The sequence below is a fragment of the Lygodium microphyllum genome, chromosome 20 (genome assembly GCF_053477565.2).
Source record: "Lygodium microphyllum isolate KBCC chromosome 20, Lygodium_microphyllum_v1.1.10, whole genome shotgun sequence".
Classification (NCBI taxonomy): Eukaryota; Viridiplantae; Streptophyta; class Polypodiopsida; order Schizaeales; family Lygodiaceae; genus Lygodium; species Lygodium microphyllum.
In genome coordinates this window covers 61,590,054-61,615,831 of record NC_141154.1, presented here as the reverse complement: position 1 = coordinate 61,615,831, position 25,778 = coordinate 61,590,054, and positions in this window count along the sequence as shown.

The following is a 25,778-nucleotide window of genomic DNA, read 5'->3' as shown; positions in this document are numbered from 1 at the left end:
GTAGCCGTCTGTGAGAAAGAAGCCATAAGCCTTTCTCTTGATTCTCTTGAACTCTTCATTAGTCCAATCTTCCTTCTTCGTCATAGTGCTAAAAAATTGGTCTATTTTTAGCCAATCATCTGCATAATATTCTTCCTTAAAATGAGACAAACTAAAACAAAACATTGAGCATGTTGTCTTTTTAGCTGCCCACCGTTCTTCCATGGTTGTTTCTTCATTCTTTGCTACTGTAAATTCTGTTAAAGCAGTAGTACCTGCTATACTTGCCATAATTTATGATGTACCTACATTTATGATAGCTGTACCATTATTAAGGACAGTTGTACTTGTTGTTTTCAGATTTGAACCTGGCTTTGTTACTTCTTCATCCATCATCTCTTCTTCATCTTTATATCTGGCACGCGAAAGCATGTCACCAACTGGATTATCTCTTCCTACAACATGTTTTAAATTAGGATTTAAGGATTTAATATAGGCTATCCATCTTAGCATAGCTATGTCGAGAGTGGAACAGTTGGCAATCATGCCCAAGAGTGGAAGACAATCTGTTTCAACTACTATATGTGCACCCATGAAGTATTCTCGATCACACTTCAATGCAGTTACAACTCCCCAAAGTTCTCTTTTAATTTGAGCATACCTTCTTTGACGTTCATTAAGAACCTTCGTTCCAAAGCAGATTGCATACCTGTTGCCCTCAATATCATCTTGACCGACAACCCATCCTATCCCAATAGGACTTGTGTCTACCGTGAGGATGATAGTAGGCTATCCATTAGAGTAATAAGCTCTCTTCAAGGTGGGGGTTGAAATCAGCAATTTCTTCAATTTTCGAACAACTTGAGTATGCTCTTTTTCCCACATAAACCTTTGGCCTTTTCTTAACAGTTGATAAATATTTTCAGCAACATGAGCGAAGTGTGGGATCCAAATAAGATTGAAAACACACGCTCCAAGAAATTTTCTCACCGCTGAAACATTTGTGCATATTTCCCGCATTTTGCTGATGGCATCAATCTTGATTGGAGAAGGCTTTTGACCATATGGGCCACACATATGCCCAACCACAAGAACTTCTTCAACTCCAAAAAGAGATTTAGCTCCTGAAAGAGTAAGATGGACTTCTTCTAGTTTAGACAAGATTTGAGCACAATCATTAATATGATCGGAAACAAACTTGTGGCATCCAAGCTCATTGAGCTCTTCATTCTTCTCATGAATTTCACATCCTTTGATCGGTAATCATCAAGGAAAGGGAGAGTAAGTTGGGAAATATGATCTCTCAATACTTTTTGCATGGCATTCATCATGTGAGCTACTAAATTTGTAGCTCCTTGGGGTAGAGTACACATGCGGACTAAACTGAGAGGCGTCTTCATTGTGATAATGTCTCGGCTCTCCAAAGTAAGCTGAAATTGGTCATAGCCCGAATATAAATCACCCATGGAATAAATTGCTCTACCTGCAAAAGCCTTAGCAAATTCATCAACAATTGGCCCCGAACCAACATTTCTAATAGTGACTTTTTTGAGAGGCTGTAAATCTTGAATGAATCGCAAAGATCCATTCTTCTTAGGCACGGTAAACCGTTGGTTAGAATACTGAGCTAAAGATGGCTCCAATATTCGCATCTTTATCTTTTCATTTAAAAGCTCCATTAACTTAGGAAAATGAGCCCTTGGTACCGGAATTGGTTTAAGATTCCAAGGGATATGTGGGACCGTGAAAATCACCATTGGTGCCACAACACTTGGATCCACACAGCCAATTTCATGAGGCTGAAATAAAAAGCTTTTCCATGTTTCTTTAATATCTGCATAAAATCTTGCTTTTCAGCTGGCAAGAGAAAAAATTATTCACCAATTTTTAGCTCCCATAAGCTTTGAGTTGTAAATTGGTGACCAACATCTTTGGGGTAATGAAGACTTGGCTATTTGGATGCCCTTTTAGCCATTCCCTCACTTTTGGGAGGTAGTGGAGTTGCCACCGGCTTGACCTTCTTGTCAACAATTTTGTACTTTGTGTCTACTCTTGCCTCATCCCTGTTTGGCTGTCCGAAAGCTTCATGATCAGCAAATTCTTGAATTATGTCATAAATATCCAATGTGCATACCTGTATGGACTGATTTTCAGCTTGATTTTTTGCATGAACAACTGCATGTATTTCAGCCAATGTATCATTATAAATTAGTTCATAAAACAGTCCTAAAATTTTTTCATTTTCAGCCAAAACATCAACTTGCTTCAGCTCCCGTTCCACATGACATAAATGCTTTCTTTCAGGCTGAAACTGTTTATAACAGCCCACATTGTTGGTTGTAAATACCTACAATTCAGCCTTTGACATAGCTCCCTTTACATGTGGAGGCAACTTTTTATGACATAAAGCACTGTGATAGCCTCCACTTACAGCAGTGCAATCCGAAAACCCTTAAATTGTCGGGCATTAGGAGGCACAGGATGATCTCTCAATCGACCTCTATTCCGGTGATGATTTACACAAAAAGTTAGAAATTGGATAGCTTTGTCATTATCCTTACTTCTTATTCGAGCATAAGATGAACCATCATCATGGGCCTTTGTCTCCAAACGAGACTCAGAAATAAAAGGTTGACCAAGAATGATAGGATAGCTACAGGAATCTTGAACAAAGAAATGAAATTCATCTTTTATATTACCAATAGTAACCCGTGCATAAGGACATGCCGCATAGAGATCGCCAGAAGAATTATTGCCTGCTCTCATACGCCATCCCGGGTCCACATCTATGGGCCATCCACCATTCTCATAGATACTTCTTGACATGACGTTGATCTCCAAACCATGGTCTATAAGGGCAATGCATGGAGTCTCTCTTTCTCCAATCTTGACAACCGTCTCGGTAGTCGCCCTTGCCCAATGGGTATGGGAGTAGTGACTACTTGGAATAAAATGAGCATCAATCTCTTCTTGCATGTTTTGAAGACGAGCTTCTTTCTTATGCATGGGCTGCTCTTTGGATTGAGAAGACCTGACTATAACATTCTTTGCAATAGCTTCTTCGATTTCAGCTCATAGATGTCTTCATCTCTAGCTTCTATGGCTGCAATCAGTTCTTTGATTGCCTCCAATCAAATCCCTTGAGTATTCAGATTCTCTTCATCCTGCAAATACACATGAAGAGCTTACAAAAAAGCATGCATAGATTCTTCAGTTTCTTCACCAACATATTGTTTTTTCCGTTTAATTACATCATGAAATTCTCTTTTTGCAATTTTGAGAATTTCACCCAATCTAAATTCAATTTTGCTTCCAAGAATCCTTTCTTCTAGGATCCACTTGAGATCCATCGCAATCTCTATGTCAGACTGTAGCTTGTAGCTGGGATGTTTGCCTTTTCTCTTTCCTTATGCCTTCTTTGCTTGTGGGCCATCTTCCATATCATGCTCTGGCAATGGTGGTGGATTTTCTACAGCCTTCTGCTGATCCGATTTACTTCTTGTCACATGTTTGGTTGGCCCTGAAGAGGAGGGATCGGCAACATCTTCTTCTCTTTTCTTCTACCATAGCTTCTTGATTATTGATTTTAGCCAATCGAGCGAAAGCTAAAAATGAATCAATCGGCTCGGTCCACCCAGTTCTTCCTCGGATGCATTGACTGGCAGTAGTCAAATCATCTTTGGACGCCTTGCCTCGCTCCATGCGATCTAAGGCCTACATCCACACTTTAGATTTTACATTAGTTTTATATGCTTTAACAATTTCATTGGTTGGCTCAATTTGCAGCCCATAGGTAGCTGCATCAATAGCTGCATAGGCTGTTCTTGTTGCCAAATCCTCCAGTCTTTTCTTCATGCCACTGTTACCGAAATTTGGCTCAAAAGGAAGCCCAGTTTTGGTCGCATGAATTTTACCATCCTTCCAAAAAACTAATTTTTGCGCCTCAGCTTCAAGGAATGCACTGCACTCCCTCTTATCATAAGTAGGCTATCACACCAGATACAACATCTTTTGAAGCCTTCTCGTATGGGTCTTTGGGTAGCTATCCGTCCTCTTTCTTCCACTTTCACATCAAGCCTTTCCACCTTGGAATTAATCTCTATTAGATTAAGATAGAGATCTCACATGCTCTTGATCAACTTGTCCATGACATCCTTCTTTGGAGGTGGAACAATAGGATTTCTTGGTTGCTCGGCCATAGAAATGGGTGGTTGAGATATAGGAATAGGCTCTTTTATGGACTCAGATGGTGTAGAGGTGGTACCCCACCTTAGGCGCATCCACTCTCTCCGAGCAGTCATATTAACTGCTTCAGTGACATCACCCCAAGCAGTCTTCAATCCTGTCTCAGTGTGAGGATCTTCAAGCCAATCAATCAGCTTCTCTTGAAGAAAAGGATCCGTAACCTTCAGAAACAATTCAATCTTCTGGCTCTCCATGCTCTACTGATCATCAGGATCTAGCTGAGCAAATTTTCTTTCAAATTCGCGGTGAAGAGCAGTGGCAGTTAGTCCCTTATTGGGCCTTTCAACCCATTCAGTGAAGATTTTCTTTGTCATGAGGCCAGAATCTTCAAGAAAGAATTCTTCTCGAAGAGCCTTCTTGAATGCAAACCATCCCGCATCTTTTTGGAAAAGACCATGAATCCAGTCCTAGAGGCCATGCACGGCCAAATGGGCAAAGTATCGGCTCCAAGCATGATGAGGGACCCCAAAGAAGACCATCTTGTCCATATAGAGGCGAATAAAAGAGAACACATTTTGCCCATTAAATTGCTTGAGCTCCTGCCCAACTACTTCCAAAGCTTTAATGGCAGTAGCATCATTCCGCTCTTCATCTTGCCTCCATTGTTGCTGCAGTTGCATCTGCTGCTGAAATTGTAATTGTTGTTGTTGGTTCTCTTGCATCAGACGAGGCATCTCCTCCCAAACTTGATGATTCTCCCATTGTACTTTCTCTTCTGCAACGGACCTTCACATTGGGTTCACCATTGTCATCGTGTTGGGGGTCGAAGGTCTACCACCAAGGTTTAGAGCAAAAGAGGAGTGAGAGATTCAAGGTAAGGAGAGAGATAAAAGAATGGGGTTTGATAAATCTTGGGTTTAGAGATGATTCATTTGGAGAAGAAGACCTCAAGCTTTTTCATATACTTAACATACATGAATAGCATCAGGGACTTTGAATTGATTACATCAAATGCTTGTGAGGTTAATAGACCATTACTTGTAGCGATTTTATATCGGATTTAATCCAAATACATATTTCAAATGCAAGCCCAAATGGATACAATTTCATGAATGCCAATGAACAACAACTCCAAGATACAAGTATTTGAGTGGTACATTCCACTACTTCCAAGACATAAAACCAAAAGCTCTTGAAATACACTGAGAAAGCTTTTAATTCACTTCAGCCCTGTTTTATAATAGTAATTTCCAGCTCATAAACAAGCACCAAAAACATACATAAACTCAAGAATATGCCTCTCTATTCACTTTCAAATGAAGCCCTAATGTTTATAGGTCAATACCAACACTTGCAACCACATAGATCACTTAATTTCCCTTCAAGAAGAAAGGAACAGTGGGCTGCCCTGTTTATGACAAGTTTTAATAGTCCAAATCAATCCCATACACCTCCAAGATCTCCCTTTTACTTGCCCCAAAGTCACTCAAGTACTTGGGCACAAGAAGGGCTTCAATGGTCCATGACTACGGTAAGAGAATGGAAGAAGACATTCATAAGAGCCAGCTGAATACTTTATCTCTATTTTTCCCTTTTATGGACTGTCATACCACTCATTTTCATGATACCAAATGGATGGGCAAAAAGGACTCTCACCTTCTTTGTTTGTATCTCCTCTTTAGCTTCAGTTTGCTATATGTTTGCATGCTTTGGAGCATTCACCATGAACTTCAGCTCTCCCTCCATCTTCCACAGGTGTGCAGGCCCAAATAAATGCACCAAAAAATGCGGGCTGCATTCCTCTCCTTCATCCACACAAAAAGTGGACCATATAGGTCACTTACTAGTCACACAAGTCTCTTACAAACATTACTTCATGTCCCATACAAACCAAATGGACTTTGGGAATTCTTCTTGACTTCCAAGGAAATACACCTCATGAACCAATGTGACATAACCTGTAAACTATCGATTACCACCTGTTGATCAAGTTGAAGGTCCTCATAGACTAAATGTTTGTCAATTCACATGATAAAAATTGAAAATTGCATGTCAAGTTACAAAAGAACTTATGAGATTAAATGGTATCTAAGACAAATGTAGGGGAATAATGACTGAATTATGTATGAAAGTTTCTCATGTGAATCCTAATGAAGTTCTTCTGCAAACATAAGAACTCCATGTTTTATGCCATGAACAGAAAACCCTTTGACAATGTGTCAAACATGCATGGTACCACTTGGGATTTCCATTTATCAACTGGGCTCCCGCTACAGGTAAGTGTTAGAAAGACAAAAAAATGATATTTGCTTGTGTTACCCCACTTGACTTCATGAAGCATCATGTCCCCGGTCACTAATTTTCACTCACCATAATTATCCATCCCCTAGTTTGGAACATAAAGTGTGAAAAAACCTTTATTAAAAGCTTCAAAACCATCTGACAAAGACAAACACCTTTTCTTGAAAATCTGCTTCATAGATCATTGCACAAAACAACTCATAACTTTCTAACCAGTTCTTGGATCGCCAAGCTTTAAAAAGGAAAGTTGTAGCTCTCTTTTCAATCTATAACTTTTGGGCTTAAAGTCAAATTCCTTGATCTGCTGCCTTGAATTAGCTCTACACAGTCTACAATCTTAGATTCGTGCATGTAGTCTACTTTAGACATTGACCTTCTAGAGACCATAACCCTCACATTATTGCTCCAACTTGATAGAGACCTTTAATAGGTGTGAAAGCACACTTTGAATATGCTGCCCATCATTCACAACCATCTAATCAACACCAGATTTTAAAAAATTGAATATTTCCCAAACAGTAAACTGGAAGCAACCTACTTTATGTACAGTATGTACATTACCTACATCCCCTTTACTTACAAGATTCTGCACATATATTTCTTTAGACAGAACCCATTGATTCTACTATTGTGAATAGTCCCATCTAAATCTTGTAGAAAGTAAGTGCCATTTTCAAAGTTCTGCTTGATGAGGAAAGGTCCTTCCCATCTAACTCAAAACATGGTTTGAAAAGTAGAGTCCAAGCTATTGTCATATCTCATAACCAGCATTCCCTATGCAAGATTCTTCTTCTTCAAGTGTGTATTAAACCATTCCCTTCTCTTCACTTCTCTTCACAATCTGTTTTTCATAACAATTCATTGCTTGTTGCCTATCCAATTGTAGGGTATGCAAGTTCAGTCCCCTATCAATTCCCAATTCTATTTTATCTAGCTGATGCTTTCTTACAAACTCCATTGTAGGGAAAATGACATTCATAGGTAATAAAGCATCTTGACCATATACTAAGTGAAAAGGGGTGAATCCTATACTTGTCTTTTGCATTGTTCTACAAGCCTACAAAGCTTGATGTAGATAATTATCCCAATATTTAGGATGATCTTCCACCAACTTAAAGAGAATCTTCTGTAACATTCCATTGAATGCTTCCACCAATCCGTTGCACTAAGGGTAATAAGGAGTAGCAAATCTGTGTTTCAAGTCTTGTTTCCCTATTAATTCTCTCAATATCTTATTTCTAAAGCCAAGACCTTGATTTGTTACTATTTCTAGTGGTTTTCCAAATTTGCAGCATATGTCCTCCATGAGAAACTGAGTTACGTCCTCTTTCTTGTAATTTCTTATAGCCTTAGCTTAAGGACATTTGGTCATATAATCAACTGTAATAATAATGTAAGACTTTCCTAATTTTGTACCAGGTAAAGGTCCATAAAATCCAAACCCCACTTCTCAAACAGTCCATAGGCAATAATGACTTTAGCAAGGTATGGAAGTAATACCCTTTTTGCATATGACTGCTAAGCATGACAACTTCTACTCCAATGAGCAACATCAGCACCACTTGGACTAGGCCAAGTAAGTCTTGCTAGCGGAATTTTCCTTTTGGTAAACTCAAAACAAAAATTACCACCACATTTTTTCTCATGATAGGAAGATAAACAAGCAGAAATCTCAGAACTATCCAACACCCTTCTTAGTACATTACCAATCCCCTTCATGCACAACTGTTAATTTATGAGCACATATACCCTGGCCTTTCTGACCATGTCATACCTTTTGTATTTATCAGTCAATGACTTTAACTTTCCAATTTTTAGAAACTCTTGAATCAGATGGAGCCACTCCCTGCCCTCATATCTAGGATTATCCACCTCATTGCTGCAACATACTGGGAAAGAGCATTTTCAACCAATTCATGAGCTCTGTGGTTGTTCTCCCTACCAACATGTCAAATTTCAAATTTTTAGAGCTACCTCATGAGGCCTTTTATCTTAAACAGCTAGTCCTTCAAAATATCTTTATTGGCTTTCCAAACATTTTGAACCTGTCTGACCACCAACATAGCATCTCCTTTTGCAACTATCTTCTTGTATCCCAGTTGAATAAACTATTTTAGGCCAACATGTAGACTTGCATATTCAACTTCATTGTTACTTTGTATCTCTTTACTTTCTTGACTTCTAGAAAAAACTTCTTGATTTTCAGCATCCATAATGACAAAACCCAGTCCTCCCTTTTTTAGCACTCTTCTGTAACTGCCATTAAAAAACAAGGTAGCATCTTTATCCTTCATCTCCTCATGAATTTGTGGATGTGGAATCAGCTTCCGTCTTATAATAGCTGCACTTTCAACAGGTTCTTTATAAGTCAAGATATTATCTAGGCTAGCTCTTATAGTATCCTCCTTTAAACATGTAAATTCAAATTCTTGCAAAGCCAATAGCCACTTAGTAACTCTTGGAGCATTTTCAGTAGATTGCAAAACCTGTGGAAGCAACTGGGAACCAGTAAGACTAAAAATGGTTTTTGAATCAAGTATGATTTCCATCTTTTAACTGTGTATACCAGCCCCCATACCAACAATTCTTCATCCATCCAAGCTTTCTCAGTTGCTCTAATGGATCTGCTTACATAAAACACTGGCCTCATATAAGACATCCCTTTTTCCTTCTACATTAAAATGGCTCCCACTGCATTTTTCCCAACATTGATACTAATGAAGAAAGGTTCATCCAGTTTGGAGACATAAGAACTTGCAAAGTGCTTAACTTTTCTTTAATATGCAATAATGCATCCTCTTCAACTTGAGTCCAAACTAAAAGATCCCTTTGAGTTGCTTTCCGTAAAGGATATACATATTCAGCCAACATATGGAATGACCTTGATAGATACCTCCACTTTTGAACAAATCTCATCAATTCTTTTATAATTTTTGGAGAATCCATTAGAAGTAAAGCCCTCACTTTACTAGGCTTAGTTGAAATACCATTAGCAGATACTAATGATCCAAGAGTATCCTTCTAGTTCTTGTTGTCCTACATTTATCAGGGTTCAACTGACCACCATCCTTAGTAAGTTTGCAAAAAAGTTCATTGAGTTTTTTAGAGTGTAATGCCCTTGAGCTGTACACACAAAAGTCATCCATAAACACCCTCAAAGAATTCCCAATGAAAGGGGCAATACCTTACTAACCCATCTTGAAAAGTTGTCATATGCATTCATAAGACCAAAAGGCATCACTCTATAACAAAAGCATCCCCATGGGGTAATGAACATTGTTTTCTTCTGATCTTCTTCTGCTATTCTAATTTGGAAATATCAAGAGTATCTATCACACACACAATAAAATTCATGACTAGCCACTTGATCCAAGATTTCATCTTGAATGGAAGAGGATAGTAGTCCTTGTTAGTAGCTGCGTTAAGAGGCTTAAGATCAACACGTAGTCCTTCTTAGTAGTCCTTCTTAGTAGTTGCATTAAGAGGCTTAAGATCAACACGTACTCTCCACTTTCCATTCTTCTTTGGTCTGATTATAACAAGAGACACCCACTCTGCATCATCAACAAGATAGATAAATTTAGAATCAAGCAACTTCTGAATTTGATCTTTAAGTACATTTTCCTGAATTGCACCAAGTCTCCTAAGTTTTTGATCCATTGGTTTATACCCTTCTTTTAATTTGGTATGGTGCATAATGCTGTTAGTACCCCTCAATTAGTGATATTCTATAGCAAATAGTTTTGGATATTTCTAGAAAATGATTGAATATTTATCTCTTTCATCATTAGTCACGTCATTTCCCAACATAGTCATAAGCTTAGGCAGTCCAACATTCATTTTAGGTTGGTGATCACATGTTTCCTTCATGAAGTCTGTACTTTTTGTAGCAATACTTACAACTTTTTCCTCTCTTTTTGAATTCTGGATTGACAACCCAAAAAGGTCAACATACCTAGCAAGTAGGCTAGCTTCCATTCTCTATCTTCCTCATCAAGGCTGGAATTTTTTGAATCACTACTTTCGTCACCTCCAACATCACTTTCATGTCCATTTTGAATGATGAATCCTTTTTTCATGTCAAAGATCACCCTATTATGAATTGGCTTCTCTAGATAGAGTTCCAATTGACCTCTATACCAGTCTTGGCTAGATCTTAGACCAATCAACCACGGTTGTCCCAAAATGAGAGGATATGTCCCAAGTTTTGCACGCATAACATGGAAATCCAAACATGCTCTTTGACCTCCAATGTTGATTTCCAAGCTCTCAATGACTCCCAAACATTTCACTTTTGAGCTATTTTCCATTTTAACCTTAAACAGTGACTTCCCTATCATTTTAAGATGCATTTGCAACATTGCTTATTCAGTGATTACGAAGCCACTGTTTCTTGTGATAATCGATTCGTTTCAGGACCAGCACTTTAAACAACAAAAAAAAGTTACTAAACTTGATCAATTTTCTTTCCATGTATCCATGAATCCATGAAAGGTATAATTTCTTTCACATCTAATAGGTATACCACTCCAACATGCCAAGTTTGGGTTTTTCCTTTCCTAATGCTAACCAAACCATGCCATTGCTTCCTCATCATCTGCAGTATAGCTAACCATATGTAACATTAGCCTTTTTACCTTTTAAGTCTTCAAGCTGGTTGTAAGGAACTTGATTGACTCCCAAAGCAAAGTCTCCCATTTGAATCTTCCTTCATTGTCTAGATTTCCTACTGGTTTTGAGATCGTCTGCAACCTATTTTTCCTTTTTAATTCTTGTTGCCCTTTGACTTTCAGCTTCAGTATCCCTCTCTCTGACTCTCTTGTTAGCAAAAACATGTGCATTTTGTCCATCATCAGACATGGTGGTTTCGATCAAACTCATACCCGATGTGCCTTCACTAGGTCTTCTTTCGAACTGTTGTCTAGCTGGTTCAAGTGGCCTTTGTTCTTGTTGAGGTCTAGCATCTTTCCTAGCATTCCCTTGTGGCATGAGATACATCTCCCCTCATGTTCTTCTTGCATAAGGACAATCAAGAGAAATATGACCTCTCTCCCTACAATTAAGGCATTTAAAGTTTTTCCATCTATTTCTTGGAGGTCCTCTAAACCTAGGTTGCATTTGAGGTTTCCTTGCCTGCAATAGGCTCATATTCAAATTCAGATTTTCCAATTGTTCCTGCAGTTTACTAATCACATCACCATCAGGTTTCCTACTATGGCCTTGTTGAGTCCCATTCTCCACTCTTTTAAATGCCCCATGAAGATTCACGGTTTGATGTCCTGCATTTCTTGCAACAATGCCAACTTGATTATGCTGCAAAAATACATGCACAACAATACCTCTTGATTTATAGAAGGTCAGTAGAAAGCATTTAGCTCAACTAAAACCATTCGAAACCATGAAGAATAATTCAATAAGCTTCTAAACACTCTAAAAATCCATAAACTCCATACACTATCATTCCAATCTCTCATACAAAAACAAAACAAAACAAAATAGAAGCTAAACAAAATCAATCAGGTACTATATCATGCACTCAACAAAACCTTTCAGCACATCATATCCCCATTGAAAAACATCATGAGCTTCTCAAACATATTCAACCTTATCCAAAAATCTCTCAAACACTTCCAAACCAATCAATCATCATTCAATTGCATTTTCCTTTGCTTTTCTTTGGCTATTTTGACTGCATCTTCATATGTATTAGGGTCTTTGATCAAAATCTTTTCTCTAATTTCAGGTTTGAACAATGAGACAAACTTATCCTTTTTCAAGAACATCATGGGTGGTTGATCCATACTCTGTGCAATTTCTATCCACTTTGCTTCACATATCCTTGCAAATTTAGACACTTCCTCATTTTATCCTAGAAAATCCTTTCCAAAGATTTCCATAAACTCTCAAGAGTTTGTTTAGTTGCAAACCTTGTAAGGAACTCTCAGGAGTTTGCTTAGTTGCAAACCTTGTAAGGAACTCATTTTTAACTTCATTTCAATTTGCCCTTGTCTCTTCATTCAATAAGTTCCACCATAGTCTTGCAGATCCTTCAAGCAACATGTTGATCATTCAAAGAAGGGTTCGTATCCAAAAGTCGCCATGCTTGAGTTTATGTACAGGTTGGTTTCCAGACCTTACACTTCCAAACTGATAATATTAACAAGAGATCTTTAGCACAGGAGATCCTCAGTGGGGACACCAATGTATGGTATGTGAATTGGGTAGTTGGCCCCTTTAACAACCCCCAAGACAACACCGCAAGATAATAACCGAAGATCTTCCCTCAACAAAACCCACAAAACAAAAGCTCAACCTCTCTGCCCATAAGGCATAGTCCCATTCTGTTCCCCTAAAACAGCATAAATCGGGACTCTAGTATCCTAGATTCTAGGTCATCGTTCCTTGTTGTCAAATTCCTTCGAGAAAAGTTCCCGGCCAACTGGGACCACCCTTCCGTAGGACAGACCCATGGTGACATCCACCGCACTTTCCTCAGGGTTGCTTTAGTTGTCTAATTACCTACCACATTTAGTTTGACACACAAAAACATATTCTTTAATTAGCCAATTAATCATCAATTCTTTCACGTAACTTAAGCACTGACATAGAAGAACAATGTCAAACAAGTTCCTTTTCAACATTTGTTCTTTATTTATCAATATTTGGAATACATCATATAATCTAGCCCGAAGGCTAATCCATAATCCAGCCTTAAGGCTAATCCATAATCCTCAAGGATTACTAATCCAAGTTTCCACCCGTAGACTAGTATGCGGGCCTCGAGATCCAATCCCGAGTCACGTCGGCCTCTTGTGCAGGACCCGGAGGAAGGGGATTTACGGCCAGAGCTCCCCTGGCACCCAAGCATTCAATGATCATTTCTTTTCCCTCGCGCTAAAACTATAATGATGCAATGGAACCAAGCTTTAATGATTGACAATTTAGGGCTAACTTGTATAAAACCTACATTGATTTATCAAGAACTATGCTTATAAGCCTTTCGTTTAATGCAAATGAATTTAGGTTTTAATATGAAATGCATCTTTTTCTAAAACAACTTTGATAAATAAAGTTCATGCATGAGCAAATGTCATAGGGCTTAATTCATCCTACAGCATTTAACCCAATCTAGGGTGAGATTAACAATGTATGCAATATGCATGGTACATAAATCCCTTTCATGCAATGCAACTACTTGGGCACATTTTATGGACATCAAGGATTATTTCCTACAAGTCACATCTAGGAAATCATTGCCTAAATGCAGCGCTTGTTCTTTCTTGCAAGGAAAGCAAGGATGCATTTAAACAATTCCATCTTTTCAATATGCGTTTAGGATTGCACCTTGGAAATGCAAGCATTTTTCAAAGGCATGACATACACTAACTTTGTAAACGAATGGATAATTGCATTTAAAATTTCCAAATGTATTTAACTCGACTACGTGTATTAAAGACATGCTTAAATGCATTCTTTCCATGCGAAATCAATTTCTAAGAACCTCGGCATTGAGGTTCGGGGTGTTATCCACACACGAACTCAAAATAGAAGCTCTCCCATGTGTGTTGAGATGACAAGCTCAACACACGCAAAAATTGATGATGGACCGCCTGGTTAGATGGGTCCACACGTCTACACTTAGCACGTTGGTGGTCATTATGACTCTCACATGGCCACTGACTCATTACTTATTATATTCAGGTTGTTACACCTATTTACAACTAGCATAGTTATAGCGCTAGACGACTAGTATAGTGAGTTATGCATTGTTTGACTTATTAGGCCACTTTCCTTTATGTTGTATCTGATCTATAATTTTTGTACATTGTAAAGAGTGTGTAAGAAGAAGAAACCAGCAAGAAAACGTTTTGGCCTCCATCTCTCTTCTTGTCTCTTGAGTGAGCTTCTCCTTGTGCATTCTGTGTGTGTTCGGCGCATCATCTTGAGCAAGTCCCCCCACCACGCGTTTCTTGACATGGTATCAGAGCTGCAACACTGAGAGAGGCTGATTTTGAAGGCTAAAGTGAAGGAGAAGAAGCAAGGTTCAAGCAAGCAAGCCACGGGTAAGAAGCTCTCCCATCCTTCCACTCTTTCTGTTGTGGATAGTGCCTATGGAGGCACTAGAAGCAGGACAGAGCAAAAATCTCAAATTGCAGTGACGTTTGGTGTACGCGAAGAGCGCTGTGTATTTTGTAGATTAAATCCTTTAGGGATTTCTCGTAGTTCTTTTGGGCATTTGAGGCTGTTTCAAGCCCCGTTTTAGAGCCGCAAGGTTGCGGACAGTAATTTCAGGGTACACTGTGATTTCGACTGTTTTGACCGAAAATGGGTGCGTAGGTTACAAATTGCTAATCTGTAATTCTTGAGGTGTTTGCAAGAAGCAAACATAAGGTTTATTTGCAAACATATTGCAGATTGCATGTATTGTTGAGCAGATAGTGAAAAAGGCTGTCTGGTGTATTGCTGTGCACTATAGGTCGAGGGTTGCATAAGATTTGCTTACTGTTTGGTATTAGTTTTGTGATAATGGCAGAGAACTGTGGAAGCCCCATCATTGAGAAGCTCGACAAGAACAACTGCACCTCATGGAAGTTCTGTGTCACGAACTTCCTTACTGGAAAAGGCCTCTACGAGTTTGTTTCAGGTGAAGAAAATGAGCTGGAGGTGAGTGATCCTCCAACTACAGAAGAGACAAAGGCACGGAAGGAATGGTATGCCAAAGACAAGAAGGTCATGTATTGGCTCTCTGCAGTAATTGACAATAATATGCTTGGACATATTAGAAATGCAAAGAATTCATATGCAGCTTGGACCATACTTGAAAGTATGTTATCCGTAAATACAAAGACACGAAAGATTCAACTCAAGCAAGAGTTGAATACATTGAAGAAAGGGAAGATGTCTATCAATGAGTATGCACTGAAGGTAAGGAGCATTGTAGATGCATTGGCAGCGATTGATGCAACGCTCGATGATGATGATTTGGTGTCGTCTACCTTGGGTGGACCTAACAATGAAAAGGCTTGGAACTTCCGTATATGTCAGAAAGCCATTTCCAGATTTCGATGAGTTGGTCTCCCTTATGATCACTGAAGAGATCAACATGCAGAGTGAGATATCTGAAAGAAGTGGTGAACATGTCCAACGTTTCTACTCCAGTTCAGGAAGGGGACGTGGCAGGTTCTCTTCAAGAGGCCGTGGTACAGGACGTGGTAGTGACAACCAACAAAATAGATTGAATCAACAATTTGGTGATATGCAGGTTTCAGAAGGTCGTGGTAGCTTTAGAGGCAGGGGGAGCTTTAGAGGAAGAGGTGGATGACAGAACAGAGGCTCTAACAACTCTGGCATTGTGTGTCACTACTGTGGCAAAACAGGGAATATTGCAGCCCAATGTTATACTAAGAAAGATGATATTCGCAATGGTAAGTTGCAACAAGGAAACTATGCATCGTCTTTATGAAATAATGAAGACAAAAATGAATGTTTGTTTGTTATGCAGCATATGCTGAATGCTGTTACAGGAAAGGGAACACATGATGATGTTTGGTATGTTGATTCAGGTGCATCCAATCATATGACCAGCCATGCAAAATAGTTTGGAGAGATGCAGGATTTGCAAAATGCAGGTTATGTGTAGACGGGTGATGATTCATGCCACCCAATTTCACACATTGAAAAAGTTCCCTTGTCCTTGCATGTTGATAAGACAGAGTCTTTCATATGTATTACATGTGCCATCTATTACAAAGAACTTAGTGTCAGTCGGTCAAATGGTAGAGTAAGGGCTGCAAGTCAGATTGAATGCAAAGGGCTTGTAGAAGACTTCAATGACAAGTGTAGATATTGAAATTTGGCACAAACGCATTGGACATGCAAATGTATAAAGGCTGAAATTAATGCAGTCCAAAGGGTTGGTTACAGGTTTGCCTACATTTAGAGTTGCAGAATTTCATAAGGTATGCGAAGCATGTTAGTTTGGTTAGTAGGCAAGACAACCCTTTTCACATGACAGAGATGTAAGCAGAAATATCCTTGATACAGTTCTTGATTGAGACTCCAGTGGCTCAAAGAGCTTGGATGATGAGCTTGGTATTCCTTCTGTCAGGACACCAGGTGTACAGAGAGCTCATAGTCGTGTAAAGGCTCCATTGAGTGATCCGGTAGTACGGAGATCTAGCAGGGTTAGATACCCTATTAAAAGATTTGGTTTTGAAGGTTATGCAGCTCACCATTATGCTTATATGGTAAAACTAGTTGAGGATGTTGAGCCCACATGTTTTGAGGAGGCTGTTGGTCATGCTCATTGGGATACAGCAATGGATGAGGAGATGGCTGCATTAGAGGCCAATAAGACTTGGGATCTAGTATCATTGCCAAAGAGTAAGAAATCTATTGGATGTAAGTGGGTTTATAAGATTAAGCACAATGCAAATGGTTCTATTAGTAGGTACAAAGCTAGGATGGTTACAAAAGGCTATGCCCAGACATATGCCATAGATTATGATAAAACCTTCAATCCAGTTGCTAGGATGGCAAGTGTCAGATGTGTGATTGCTTTGGCAGCAGCCAAAGGTTGGAGGTTGCAGCAGATGGATGGGAAGAATGCCTTCTTGCATGGTGATTTGCAGGAAGAAGTGTATATGGATCAGCCAGTAGGTTATGAGGATTTAGAGCATCCCACGTATGTGTGCAGGTTGAAGAAGGCGCTCTATGGGCTCAAGCAAGCACCTAGAGCATGGTCTAATAAGATTAGAGAGTATCTTGTCAATATTGACTTTTATGTTTCTAATGTTGATCACTCACTTTATGTGAGAAAGGGAGATGCAGGTTTGGTCATCATAGTCATCTATGTGGATGACTTGATTATTACACGTGATAGTGATAGTGGGATTGCTGAAGTCAAGGACTTTTTGAAGAAGAAGTTTGAGATGAAGGATTTAGGTGAGCTAAGGTACTTCCTTGGCATTGAGGTGATCAGATGTGATGATGGTATATGGTTGTCCTAAAGACAGTATGGCTTGGATATGTTGTCCAAGTATGGTATGACAACATGCAAACCACTTTCAGTCTCGTTGGAGTAGAATGTGAAGTTGAGTGCTGATGTTAGGGATGAGATAGAAGACCCTACTATGTTCAAGAGGATAGTGGGGAGTTTGATCTACATGACCATTACAAGGCCAGACTTGAGCTACATTGTTGGTCTTGTGAGTCAGTTTATGCAAGTACCTAGAAAGCCACATTTGGATGCAGCCAGACGTATATTGAGATATGTGAAGTCCACATTACATTATGGACTTTTCTACAAGGTAGGTACAGATGTACAGGTGTTTGGATACACAGATTGGGTTGGTTGTATGTATGATAGAAGATCTACCAGTGGATACATGTTCTCTCTTGGTAGTGCAGCAGTTGCTTGGAGCAGCAAAAAGCAATCTACAATTGCTTTGTTGAGTACAGAGGTTGAGTATAGAGGTGCTGCTGTTGCAGCATGTGAGGTAGTATGGCTACAAAAGTAAATGGCTGATTTGGATGTGTAGGTGGAAGGTCCGATTGTCATTTATTGTGACAACATGAGCAGTATATAGTTGGCTAAGAACCCTGTGTTCCATGCAAGGACAAAATATATTGAGATACACTACCACTTTGTGAGAGAGAAGGTACTAGCAGGTGAGATTGACTTGGTGTATGTCAGCACACAGGATCAGATAGCTGACATCTTCACAAAGGTATTGGGTACAGAGAAGCTTCAAAGGTTTCAAAGCTTACTTGGAGTTGCAGAGATGTAGTTGAGCTTAAGGGGGAGTGTTGAGATGACAAGCTCAACACATGCGGACATTGATGATGGACCATGCGGTTAGATTGGTCCACACGTCTACACTTAGCACATCGGTGGTCATTATGAATCTCACATGGCCACTGACTCATTACTTATTATATTCATGTTGTTACACCTATTTACAGTTGGCATAGTTATAGCGCCAATCGACTAGTGTAGTTGGTTATGCATTGTTTGACTTATTAGGCCACTTTCCTTTATGTTGTATCTGATTTATACTTGGTGTACATTGTAAAGAGTGTGGAAGAAGAAGAAGAAACCAGCAAGAAAACGTTTTGGCCTCCATCTCTCTTCTTGTCTCTTGAGTGAGCTTCTCCTTGTGCATTTTGTGTGTATTTGGTGCAGCATCTTGAGCAAGAACCCCCACCACACGATTCTTGACAATGTGCGCCTCGTGTCTTTTGTTTGGGGGCCATTGATGCAGTGTATTTTTTTTTGTCACAGTAGCTCCCCTTGGGTTACTCGCACGTCCCAAAGACTCACAGTCTGCGATCTCCCTCTCCTGCGCAGGATCAGGGGCCTTGGAGGCTTGGTTTAAATTTTTCGGGGAAGCACGGGGGAACCAGGCCTATGGAGGCTTAAGATTAGAAGCTTCCAAGGAAGATTCTAATGCTTCTCTGTCAGAAACGTGGAGAGAGAAGAATTTGATGGAGGAGGAGATGATGATGAGGATAATGATGGAGACAATGATAATAATGATGATGATGGTGGTCGTGGCAATGAAGGCGGAAGCCTAGTAGACAGCATGGCATAAGAGGACAACGATGGCGGTTTGCAGCAATCGTCTGATTCCTTCCTCTCTCCCCTCCCCAAGCTTCAAGGGGGGAGTCTTATAGGCTAAGGGGAGGGGGGGGGAGATAGCCTCCAACGTGGATGGCTTGCATGCCTCCTCTCCCTCGTGCTTCTCAACACCACACTCCTCTTACACTCCCTCTCCCCCTGCCATGCATCGACTGAGGAGGGGAGGTTAATAATTAAAAAAATTTCCTTAATTTTAACCATTATCCATTTTTCTTTCCCGTGAAGGGTGTTCTCATGCGGCCTACGGGTTTTGAGACTCGGCCTCCTACACTCGATGAGGTGAGGTATTTATTGAGGCATGCGGGGTAAGCACTTAGCCACCATCATTATTCCATTGCGAGAGATTACGTAGCACTGCTTTTGCGCGAGATGTGCGGGGTTTTTTAAGGTTGATTAATATTTCAGGCAGAAATATTACATTCTCTGCCCCTTAGAGGAATCGAGATATCCTCATCTCGAGAAGAGCTAGGGGTATTGTTGGTTGAGAGTACTTTCATCCATCCAAGTGGCATCCTCTTCGGGATAATCTTTCCACTGGATGAGGTATTCTCTCAAGGTTCTGGATCTCAAATGCCTCTCGCTAACATCTAAGATCCTATCAGGCTGTAGCTCAAGGACTCCTTGGCTAGGCATTACAACTTGTTGATCATCAAGTACGTAACTAGGGTTAGGCACACACTTTTTTAGTAGATTGATATGGAATACATTATGAACTTTTAGGTTCTTAGGGAGTTGAAGTCTGTAATCATTAGGCCCTAGGCACTTGAGGATCTTGTAGGTTCCAGAATACCTTGGACTTAGCTTCTTGCATTCACCTAAGGATAGGGAACTCTTCTTTGGGTGTACGCGAATGAAGACCATGTCTCCTTCAGCAAAGATCTATCTTGCCGTTTCAGGTCCGCGTAAGCCTTTTGTCTGTCCTTGGTAGCTTGGATGTCATGTCTTATTGACTTGATTTGGTCATCCATATCTTCCATCATTTGCTTTGAGGCTTCAACCCTCAAGGTTATTTAAAGTACTTTGACAATCGTGCCCATACAATGCTTGAAAAGGGGTCATCTGAATGCTTTGTTGGTAGGAAGCATTGTAGGCAAACTCAACCAGGGCCAAAAATTGAATCCACTTTTTGGGTTCGCGGCAGCAGTGTGCTCTTAGCATATCCTCAATGACTTGGTTGACTCGCTCCGTTTGACCATCGGTTTGGGGATGGTAAGCTGTACTGAAACAAAGTTGAGTCCCAATGGCCTCGAAGATAGCCCTCCAGAAGTGTGATGTGAAGAGAGAGTCACGATCACTAATGATTATTCTAGAAAACCCATGCAGTTTGAATATCTCCTTGATAGATAACCTTGCAATGTCTGAGGCTTTATAGTTTGTTGTTAACCCCAACACGAAGAAAGCAAAAGGAAATAAAAAAGACGCAGGGCAAAGGCGGAAAAAAGGTAACGCGACTAAAAAAATAAGAGGAGAAAAGGCCAGAAGCATAAGGGCAACCTTAAAAGTCCAAGGAAAATGAAAAAGGGGAAAGGTGCATTTTAAAATACAAAGGCACTCCCTAAGATCTTGTAAAAGAGTGCCAGGCGGTGGAAAATCCGGAAAGCCAAAACAGAAGATAAAGACAAAGGCCAAGGCAAAGAGAAATGGAAGACAAAGGTACAGGAGGAAAAGCGCAAGTCAAACTATTGTAAAAGAGCGCAAGCGCATCATGGTTTAATACAAGGAGGGCCGGGCTCTCACCCGTGCAATTTGTAAATATAGATGGGCGTTGGAAAGGAAGCTAGGAAGATAGAAGGACAATGGGAAAAAGGGCCTACTGGCCATGTAAAAAAGGGGAAAAGGGGATGACCGCCCAAAAAGGATTTAGGGTTTTGTATATAAAGTTGAAAAGTGAATGAGAAGCTCATTCTTGTGTGTGGCCAAAAGTAGCTTTCCTCTTCTTCTTCTTCTTCTTGTTCTTGCATGCTTGAGCTTGTGCTTGAGAGAGGGAGTGTGAGAGTGTGAGGGAGTGAGTGTGTGAGGGTGAGGGACCGAGGAGGAGAAGCTCTCTATCTTCTCCTCTCTTCTTCTCTTCTCTTCTCTTCTCTTCTCTTGCTCGTGGCAATGGAGCTTGGAGTGTGGAGCTTCAGGATGGAGCTTGCTTGAAGCTTGCACTTGGATCGTGGAGGTACCGGAGTGGGCGGGAGAGGAGGTAACTCAAACGGCATTGAGGTAAGCTCACTACACCCGTAGATATGGATGGCGCGTTGGCTATGTGAGAGGTAGCCATTAGTGCTCGGCTTGGAACGCTTGAAACAATAAGCAGTCCGTGGGTCTTGGCAGTTGAGGAAAGCTCCCACATTTTGGTTCCATTGCCAGGACCAAGGGATTCAAGCTTGAGCACTTGCGTGCTTCATATCGAGCATCGAAGTAGGGTATTCATCCCCGAAATGGAGCTTGAGATAGGTAGGAAGTTGGGTGTTTTCGATCTTCAGAACAGGTAAGTATTTTGGGATATTCTAGTTGTCGATGATTGGAAAACATGGAGAAATTAGTTCAGTGTTTTGCTTTCGATTTATGTTGTGTTTAGGATAGGTTAACAGTAGGAAATCACACTTGAGAGGCAGAGGGTTGTTGTTGTGTAACAGGGAGAAAATCGGGGAAAACAGGGGGAAAATGGAGGAAATGCGCATGTAAATGTGTAGAAAACGCTAGGAGAGTGATCTGTAGTGTTCAAGGAATGACCAGCAGGGTATAAGTTCTGGAAGGGCAAGGGAATCCTCATTTACAACTAGCTGAGAGTGAGAGAGAGAGAGAGAGAGAGAGAGAGAGAGAGAGAGCTTGGGCGACCGATCAGGGCACGGAGTGACATTGCATTCGGCGATCCCCAGGTACATAGATCTCTCCCTCACCACTCCAACCCCATTATTGGTGAATTTCGTGGTCAATAGTGATAGATATCTGGAGATCTTGGACGAATCCGTGCTCGCAAGTTCGTCACGCCGACGGAATCTAACGCCCGAATCAGTGTCCGATTCCCAGAATCGGACACTAGGACAACTGTCTGATCCGACCACCTCATCCAATTCGGACACTCGTACAACCGTCTGATCGGACCACCTCATCTGACTCGAACGCTCGGACTCAGACCCACCCTATCCGATAGGACGAATTAGGACACGTCAGCAATCGGACCACCGGTCTGATCCAAGTCCCAGAATCGGACCCACCCATAATCGGAACCCTCCGATACTTGGACCACTCGGACCAACCCATTTGATTTTGGAAATCGGACCACTTGGACTCGGACGCTCAGACAACTGTCTGATCGGACCAATCCCGTCCGATCGGACCAACCCTGTCCGATTAGGTCAACCCGTCCGACTTGGACACTCGGACCACCCAGAATCGGACCGGTCAGAATCGGACCAGTCCAAAATCAAACCACCCTGTCTGATCCGATTCCCGGAATTAGACCACTTTGAAAATCGGACCACCTTTTCGATCCAACTCCCAGAATCGGACGTGACCGAAATCGGACCATTGGGCCAATTGGACCAGTCGGACGTCCGATTCTGATAATCGGACTCCAAAAAATCGGACATCTGAGAAACTATCAAAATCGGACAGGTATCTAGAACACGAATTCTGACACATCTAAACACCGAGATTGACCCAAAGGCTACATAGAGCTAAAGGCACATCACAGATCCATCACTCGGCTAAAATTTAGAGCACGAAGTTCAAAATTTGGCTATAAACGATCCTCCAAATTGCGTATGGCGTTTACCGTAACGGCCTTGCGGGCCGAGGGGGACTGCCCCCCTCCGCGGACCCCCGTAGAGAGGGCTCTGCCCCCTCCGCACCTCTCTCAAGTAGGTTGGAGGGAAAATGTGCATCGTGACAGGTCCTCCAAATTAGACCCTAGGCAAGCAAGGTGCTGACATAATAGTCAAGCTTGCTGAAAAGAGCAAGGACTTGTTGGAAGGGTTAATACAAGCAAGGTCGAACAACGAGGGGAGTGAGGCCATGCCTGAACCAGGAAGGTCAAGAGATAATGCCAAGGATGGGCTTTGGACTTACAAATATCGTAGAAGATCCCAAAAGAAGCCCAAGCCTTATAGACGTAGGCATCGATGGAGGGTCAGCACAATGCTGCAATGGATATCCAAAGCGTTGCTACGTGCTCAAGGGTACTACGCAGGTAACCGATGGATTTGGGTACCAAAATCCCCTGCTAAACCGCCTCCATCAGCTGAAGGCCAGAGTGCATCAAAAGCAATGAAGCACAGGAGGAAATCTAAGAGAAACTCTAGGTCTCAAGGAAACAAACCAGACATGATTGATCGAAAGAAAGAGCCTCATCCTAGCATGCTAAATAGACAGATGTCAGATGTAGCCATTGAGCATGCACAAAAATCATTAGTGCCCAAGGAGCCTTTGATTTCCCAAGGGGAGAACAAGCATCATAGGCACAACATTGCTCAAGGCAAGGCTGATCGCTCAACAAAGCAAATGGCACAATCATCTAATAGCCTCAAGCAAATCATTCAGCCAGTGCCAAGTCCACCTAAGAGTCCCAGATCTCCTACATCCTCTTTTTCCAAACGAACACACGAAGCACAGTAGCGGTTGTCAAGGGAAACTTCTCAATTCCAATCTCTATCTCCATCGAGGCTTCCAAATATCCAAGAGGGGGGACATGACACTAGCCACGACCCTCAGCCCAAGGATATGCCTATGCAACTGAATGTGACCAGATCAACTCATGCTCGTCGATCTACATAGATGAGTGCTCAAAGGGCAACAAAAAACACGGCCACTTTGTAACGTGTCCACTGGAACCCTCTAGGACACGTCTTAGCAGTCCATCGGAAAGGTTGTCTAGAAAACTCCACCCGGCACTCCCATGGAATGTTGCGGGTTTTGTCATCTAGGACTTTCCGCGTCTGCCACGTAACGGAAGCGTCCTGGCCGTTTCCCACTTAGGATCGGCTGGAATTGTTGGTCATTTACTAACAGCGACTAGCGTCAGACCTGATCGAACTACTTTACGCAGAACGCCCGGTCTGAAGCGGATTCATGCTGCACTTGGTTCAAGGAGAATGGGAAACGAGAGGGATGCAAGGCTCGACCTCTCTGCCAAAAGGCATAGTCCCATTCCGTTCCCCTAAAACAGCCTGAATCGGGTAATCGGTACTTCCAAGTCATTGTTCTCCTTGCTTGTTTTGGTGATGACGATCATCCTCTGCCCATCGAAGATCTTGAGAAAAGTTCCCGGCTAACCGGGACCACCCATCCATAGGACGGACCCATGGTCCATCCTCCGCACTTTCCTCGGTTTGTTTTAGTTATGTAATTACCTACCACATTAGTTTGACATATACAAACAGCTTCCTTGATTAACCCTATTAAGCACTGGTTCCTTCACGTAATCTTATCACAGGACATAAAGAAAACAAAGTCAAACAACTTCTTTGTTATCATTTAATCCTTTTATCTTTGCAATACAAGGAGTTCCCGCCCGTAGGCGCATTCATAATCCGTCCGAAGGCTATCCAGTAATCCTTCCTGTGATTACTATCCCAAGTTTCCGCCCGTAGACTAGTATGCGGGCCTCGAGATCCAATCCCGAGTCACGTTAGTCTCTTGTGCAGGGCCCGGAAGGCGAGGGATTTACGGCCAGAGCCCCCTCTGGCACCCAAGCGTCCTCCTGCTCCAAGCAGAACTCAACGGAGAGACCTCTCACGGCGGGTTCGGTCCACGTTCCCGGCGCGGTTCACAACCCCCTTGGTTAGGGTCAGGCAGGCAGTCGGGGGTAACTGAAGCTGCCTCTCAGGCACCAACCTGAAGCTTTAGATATATTTTCATCCTTTAGTTCATTGAGCAAACAATGCAAACAGTCCTTTCTAAACTGTTACAAGCACAATCAATTTCAGTGGTCTTTTAGCTGGCAAACTGTTAAGGAGTGACTTCCTTTCCTCCGAATGCAATCCGCATTCGTTCCGGAATCAATTGCAACTTGGCAAGATTCCTATCATTCTTGGGTTAGGGTCATACCCTACCCATACTTTAGTGTTTAGTTGTGGTAGGTTCCAACGACCATGTCGCTTTAGATTATGGTCGGTCATTTGCTTCAAGGCAACGCCTAATCTTCCTTTCCCTTGGCAATTACTTCCCGAGAAAAGTGAGTTAACAGGACGATTACTCATCCTTTTGTAAGTTAAAATCTTCAATAACTTGCCAGCCTCATTTCGAGAATTGACAACACTTTTTGCGGACAAATTCCAAGACTATACAATGTTGCGGCTGGTGTGCAAGTATTGCATCTATTCCACGGAATCCTTCTATCCATTTCTTAACGTTCCGATCACGGAATCTAACCCTAGCCGAGTAACAGGATTTTGGGTTATCCTTCAAGTCATTTCTAATTAGGTTTGGCTCATGATTCTAGATTATGCAACTCCGTCGGAGTTCCTTCATTAAGACGACTGATCCTTAGGATAAAACCTTAGATCCTTTCATGAATAAACAACCGATCGCTTCGACATTTTGTGAATGCATGTAAGATCCCTAGATTCACAGTTTTTGTCTTAAGCGAGGTCGAATTATCCTTGCACTAAATCCTAGTTATCTCTTAGGATTCCTATCATATTGACTCAGTCATGTTTATACGAATCCTTGATGTTTATATTAC